Raw genomic sequence first — 7,431 nt, forward strand, 5'->3', positions numbered from 1 at the left:
AGAAGGTGGTGAACCTGCAGAATACTCTACGACAGAAGGCAGTGGAGGCCAGATCTCTAAATATATTCAAGAAGGAGATAGATATCTTTCTTAATGCCAAAGGAATCAAGCGATCTGGGGAAAAACGGGAACAGAGTACTGAATTAGATGATAGGCCATGACTTTTTTTGAATGGCGGAGCAGGCTCGAAAGGGCTGTCTGGCCTACGCCTACTCCTATTTTTTATGATTCTATTTTTAGACTTCTAGTAAGGCAGAGTGTAACCACAGATTGCAATGTTAACTGAATACATTATGAACATAGTGGGAAGTTAGAGTTTGCTAAGAGTAAGAATTCGGTGCAGAGGGGGAAAAGGAGGTATTTTTTATTCTTTCACAGTAGGTGGGAATTTCGGGCTAGGACAGCATTTATTACCAATCCCGAACTGCCCTTGCAAAGATGGTGGTGAGCCGCCTTCTTGTACCACTGCAGTGCATGCGCTTTCAGTGCACTCACATTGCTGTGAGGAAGGGAGTTCCAGGATTTGACACAGCGACAGTGGAGGACCAGTTATTTCGTTCCAAATCAGGATGGTGTATGCTTCGGAGGAGAACATGCAGATGGTGTTCCCATGCATCTGCCGTCCTGGTCCTTCTCGGAAGTAGAAGGTGAGCGTTCGGATGGAGGTGTTCTGTTTTGTCTGTTAAACTGGAGTCAGTGACGAGAGCCACCGGTTTAAAAGAGCGTCACAGCCAGCAGCAGCAGAACCCATTGGAAGGGGCTGAGAGGCAGTCACCAGGCAAATAGAGGGAAAAACTCACTCAGTGAAGCAATTGTCAGGTCAGGGTGTGAGAGGGCGTGGGTAAGTTGTAATTAAGTATTAAGTTAATTGATGAGTGTTTAGTGTTTCGGCGTTAGCTAACCAGTGAAATAGCGTTAAAGCTAAAATGCATCTAAAAATAATTTTACCTCAAAAATAAAGACAGACTAAGTTCTGGCAGAGCAGTTTTTTTTCTGGATATTGGAATTTGTAGATAATGGAACTGAACCGAGGGAACTTGTCTGTAGTAGATATCTCAACCTGGAACCTCTCTGGCTCAGGATCAGAGAGCTGTTGTGGGAATTGGAGAAACGCCAACACATATGACAGCAAGAAGAGTATTTGACAGTTTGCTGCAGATTTCAGTCACACCTTGTAGAGAGCTGCAGGATCAGAATGAGGTTGTTGCAGCTTATAGTGCTCAGGAATGGAAATCCAGATGTAATGGAGAACGAGGATATACAGAAGTGAACAGGAACAAAGTACTGTCTATTTGTGAGGATAAGGATGAAGACTGTCAGAAGGACAGCCAGAATGTTGACCGTGATACCTTGGAATAGGAAGCTGTTCAAAAGGAGGAGGAGTGGAACATAATGTGATACCTTTAAGTGATTCAATAATTAGGGCATTAAGAGTTCCACACAGTATTTTCCCAACTTGTGCGAAGTGAGGGTTATCTCAAATCAGATTGCAAGAATGGAGGGGAAATATCCAGTCGTTGTGGACCATGTAGGGATAAACAACATAGCAAAGAGTAGGCAAGAGGTTCTTTTCAGAGAGTACCAGGAGCTGAAATATAAAATAAGTTCTCAAGGATTATAATCTCTGGATTATTATACAAGCCGCTTGCACTTTGGCATCAGAAAAATAAACGATCAGGGAGATGAACATGTGGTTGAAGGTTATGATGTTGGAAAGAGGTTTTACCTTTCATGGGACCCTGACACCTGTACTGGGATATTAAAGAACTATTCTGTTGGAATGTGCAGCATCTGAATCGGGTTGGGATCAGGGTCCCAGAATAAAGGATGAATAGGGTTGTTACAGGAACCTTAAACTAGTAAATGGGTGAGGGGAGGCTGGTGGGGGGCGGGGTGAGGGGGTAGAGCACAGTTGAAAATGTAGCATATCTAGGTGCTGCAGGGAAATGGAAAACTAAAATATGCAACATTTGAGTCAGACCATTTTACGGTTTTACATCACGTGCCTTTGCGCTGAAAACAGCAGTTGCTTTCTTGAAAAAGCAGTTGTTCGAAATACTGACAGACCGCGACGTTTTGGGCCATGTACTCTGCCCATTGTCTGGAGAAATAATTGTAATTGGTGGAAGCTGTCTGTTTATATGTAGTGCAGAACGGGAATGTGGGCAGGATCTGACTACTGTTAGGTTATTACATGTTCTTGTTCTGGCTGTTATTGGTCAGTTAATTATATTCCATGAGAGGTCAGTAGATGTCATTATTCTTGCTGCTGATTCGTCAGTTATTGTGCATTGTGGCAAGTCAATCCATGCTACTGTTCTGGTCGTGGTATGTTGGCTGCACAACAGGTGCTTGTGCGTTTCTCGAGGAGGGAAACCCTGATATTCACTGAGGAACAGGCCACTTTTAGGGGGAAGGTCTTGTGTTTATCGATCTCCATAGCTTCCCTGACGCAGTGAACGGCACAAGCCTGCCATCAAAGAAGCTCAACTCAATGACCACCGCATTTAATGGTCCAATTCCAAACTCAACCTCATCTATTATGGACTGGCTTGCAAGACACGGTAACATCATAAGTATAAAAGAGACATGCAAAAATGCAAAAAATAATGCACAGATCTTCGTGAATGGCAGAGATACAATGAATAGCAAAGGATGACAAAACAGTTCGCAAGAGCTCCAAAGCTTTTACAATAACTTCAGAAATATATTGTCATTAAAAGCAATGTGGTCTCATTACGATGACAGTTGTGATATTATAAATGAAAATAAGGAAATGGCAGGAATTATGCATAATTACTTTGCATCAGTATTTACATGCACACAACTTTTATTAAGGTTCTTTGTTGCCACAGTCGGCCAAATGCTGCCCTGACATTGAGGGCAGTCACTCTCATCTGGAATACAGCTATATCATACATGTTTGTATAAAGGGTGTGATGAGGTCTGAAGCTGAGTGGTCCGAACAAACCCAAACTGAGCATCACTGAGCAGTTTATTGGTAAGTACTGCTTGATAACGCTGTAAACAACACCTTCCATCCCTTTGTTAATGATAGAGAGCAAACTGCTGGATCAGTAATTAGAAAATTGCAATTGTCACACTGCTATTTAAAGAAGGTTATCGAGTGAACCGAGGGAATTATAGACTGGTTAGCATAACAGCAGTTGTCAGGAAATTACTAGAGTGTACATTTAAAGATGGAGTGTCTGATCACCTTGAAAAGTTACAGCTAATCAGAGAGAGCCAGCGTGGATTTGTAAAAGGTAGATCATGCTTGATGAACCTGATCAAATATTTTGTGGCGGTAACTAAAGTAGAGGACAGGGGAACCTCAATGGATGTTACTCAGATGAACTTCCAGAAAGCACTCAACAAAATCCCTCGTAACTGATTGTTGGCTAAAGTTGAAGCTCATAGAATTTAGGGAAAATTATTGACCTACTTAGGACGTTAGTTTAGTGGCAGGAGATGGACAGCAGGGATAATGGACAGATCATCTAACTGGCAGGATGTGAAGGCGCCGTCCCGCAGGAACCTCAACTATTCACCATATTTATTAATGGTTTAGATGACTGGATAGAAAGCCACATATAATTGACATACTCAATATTGCCATTAAAAGACACCATCAGCCATATTGTAATCATGTATATTTTAAGCATAACTTTACAAAAAAAAAAGATTCAGTGACTGTGTAAAACTATTTCAATATTGGTGAGTGTGAGGTGTCCAATTTGGACTTAAAAAGATTACAGTACTTTATAAATGGTGAAAAGCCGGATGCAGCACAGGGAAAAGAGACTTCAGGGTCATGGGCAAGTACAGGAACGAAAAGCAACACAGCCAATGGAATGCTGTGCTTTTTATCTAGTGGAATGGAATACAAGGGGCTAGAAATGATGCTACAGCGAAAAAAAGAAAACAGGCCAGGCACCATCTGGTGTAATGTTCAGCCATGGGCAATATGCGTTGGGAAGGATATGTTGAGCAGGGAGACTGTGCAGCATAAGATATGCTGGAATGATTCATCGGCTTCAAATGTTTCTGTTTTTTTATTCATTCATAAGATGTGGGTGTCGCAGGCAAGGTCAGCATTCGTTGTTCATGCCTCGAAACCTTTCACAACTGGGTGACTTGTTAGGCTATGTAAGAGGACAGTTAAGAGTCAACAACATTGCTGTGGGTCTCTTGTCACATGTAGGCCAGACCAGGTAACAATGGCAGATTTCATCCCCTAAGGATATGACGAAACAAGATTTTTTTTAATGACAATCGACAATGGTTTCATGGTCACCATTACTGAGACTAGTTTTCAATTCCAGATTTATTAACTGACTTTAAATTGCACTGACTGCGATGGTGGGAATTGCACCAGCGTCCCCAGAAATAGCCTGGGACTCTGGATTGCTAGTCCAGTGACATTAACACCACGCCACTGCCTCACCTCACTATGAAGTAGGATTACACAAACTGAAGCTGGGTTCCCTGAAATTTGGAAGAGACTTGTCTTGATGTACAGAGAGATTTGGGTGTTCAGGTCCATTGTTCCCTGAAGGCGGCAACGCAGGTCAATATAGTGGTCAAGAAGGCATACGGCATGCTTTCCTTCATCGGACGGGGTATTGAGTACAAGAGTTAGCAGGTCATGTTACCGTTGTATCGGACTTTGGTTCGGCCACATTTGGAATACTGCGTGCAGTTCTGGTCGCCACATTTCCAAAAGGATGTGGATGCTTTGGAGAGGGTGCAGAGGAGATTCACCAGGATGTTGCCTGGTATGGAGGGCGCCAGCTATGAAGAGAGGTTGAGCAGATTAGGATTATTTTCATTAGAAAGACGGAGGTTGAGGGGGGACCTGATTGAGGTGTACAAAATCATGAGAGGCATAGACAGGTTGGATCCAAGAAGCTTTTTCCCAGAGTGGGGGATTCAATTACAAGGGGTCACGAGTTCAAAGTGAAAGGGGAAAAGTTAAGGGGGGATATGCGTGGAATGTTCTTTACACAGAGGGTGGTGGGTGCCTGGAATGCGTTGCCAGCGGAGGTGGTAGACGCGGCACGATAGCATCTTTTAAGATGTATCTGGACAGATACATGAATGGGCAGGAAGTAAAGAGATACAGAACCTTAGAAAATAGGCGTCATGTTTAGATAGAGGATCTGGATCGGCGCAGGCTTGGAGGGCCGAAGGGCCTGTTCCTGTGCTGTAATTTTCCTTCTTCTTTGTTCTTTGTTTTCACATTCCCAGCCTATCTCTTCTGGCTGCTGAAAAGTCTTTGGGAATTCTGCAGGTGAGCTACTTGCCACAGAATGCCGATCATCTGACCTGCTCCACTCGCCACTACATTATGGTAAATGGTCTGGTTCAGTTTCTTGTCAATGACAACACTCAGGAGGATTTGATGATGGTCGTGAATTCACTGATTATAATAGCTAGGGGAGATGTTATTGTCTCTCTTGTTGGAAATAGTCATTACCTGACATGGAGGTGGTGAGGGTGTTACTTTCTGCCCATCTGCCCAAGTCTAAATAATGTCCTGATCTTGATGGAAGTGGGCAGGAACTGTTTCTTAATCCGAGGAATTGTGAATGGAACTAAAGTCCATGCAATTACCAGCTGAAAGCCCAACTTCGGACATTTTGATGGTGGGAAGGTAACTGACCAAGCACCAGAAGTTACTTGGGCCTCAGAGAACAATTAGAAAACACATTTTTCTATAAAAACCGTGGAAATCTGGAACATTCCCGAAAGTAAAGAGCGGTGGATGTTACATTTAATCTAAATTCTCAGGACTAATATTGATAGATTTTTGTTAGCTCGGTGTATCAAAGAATCCGCTTCAAAGCGAGGTAAAGAGACTTGAAGAACATATCATCTATGATATAACTGAATGATCGAACAGGCTAGTGCAACGGAAAGCTGTGTACTGATAATGTGGATATGTGTCCGATCCTGTCATATTTAGCGGGTAAAATGCACACATTCTATAAAATAACTTTGTAATCTTTCACTTCTGGCCTGATTGCACTGAGCAGTGCTAGAGTACAGCCTTTATTTTATACCCTGCCGTTCAGTAAGTGTTAACGTGGGTACTGTGGAACAGTGGTTAGCATCACAGCTCCAGTGACCTGGGTTCAGTTCTGGGTGCTGTCTGTGCGGAGTTTGCACGTTCTCCCTGTGAATGCGTGGGATTCTGCCTCGTGCTCTGGTTTCATCCCACAGTGAAAGACTTGCAGGTCGAAAGTAAGTTGACCATTGTAAATTACCCCTTCTGTGGGTAGGTGCTAGGAGAATGGTAGGTAATGTAGGATTAGTATAAATGGGTGGTTGTTGGTCGGCAGAGACTCGGTGGGCCGAAGGACCTGTTTCAATGTTGTATGATAAGAATAATAACGTGAGCAGGGAGGGTCAGAAGGCTATTGTAATGTCGGATCATTCGTGGTGTTCAAATTAAAGTATCGAAATAGGCCAGTGCATATTCATTTAGTCAACTCCCAACTGTTGCAGCCAATATTCAATTCTAAATATACATTCGGTGCAGTGGTAAACAAACTTGCGAAAATTCTGCTTCTTGCAGAATAAATGTTAAGATTTAGAACCATCTTGTTTACCAGTAATTGTGGGTATTTTACCACGTTACACCAAACCTATAGCAGTGATAGTAAACTATAATGACTAGTTTAGATATGAACCTTACAGACAGAAACATGGGAATGCCACCTTACTCAGTTTTCCAAATATTAATCAGGAAGTTGTCTGTTTTTCAGTAAGTCTGTACTCACCGGAACAGATCACACTGGCATCGTTCCTGTGGCTGCACTCCTGCTGAGTTCCTTGAAAAAGACGGCAGTCCAATAAACTGGACTCGTTTCCAGTGCATTCAAAGACATCAGTCCGTACGAGCCCAGAGCCCTCTCCAAAATGAGCATAACTTGGCACAGACACGGCGACTCCACACTGAAGCTGACTGCAGACCACATTGGCGTCTTTCAAATCCCAGTCAAGGTCACACACTGTTCCCCAGGTTTCACCGTACTGGATCTCCAGTCTGCCTGAGCATGGAGAGTCTCCGGATATTAGTCTAGGATATCTGTGAGCTGAACAAGCATATTATATCATAATTAGCATAATAGATTAATAATCACAATAATACAAATATTTATATTTCAATACGCATCTGATTAATCACAGATCTGGCAACATTCGTTCTCAGATTCTGTTCAAAACTGATTACGCTGGATTTCCTGTATCACTACTGCTGAGAATGTGACAGAACTGTCATGTTTAAAATGTTCCTTTATTTATTTATAACTTCCCCAGTCGCCGTCACTGTAACTGAGAAACATGCACTGTATCAGCAGTTAGAACTGGGCAAGAAGTATTGTGTGACAAGAACTGTTGCTAGGAGTACTGTTGTTCATATTTAAC

Source organism: Heterodontus francisci, unplaced genomic scaffold (genome assembly GCF_036365525.1).
Source record: "Heterodontus francisci isolate sHetFra1 unplaced genomic scaffold, sHetFra1.hap1 HAP1_SCAFFOLD_69, whole genome shotgun sequence".
NCBI classification, from domain to species: Eukaryota; Metazoa; Chordata; class Chondrichthyes; order Heterodontiformes; family Heterodontidae; genus Heterodontus; species Heterodontus francisci.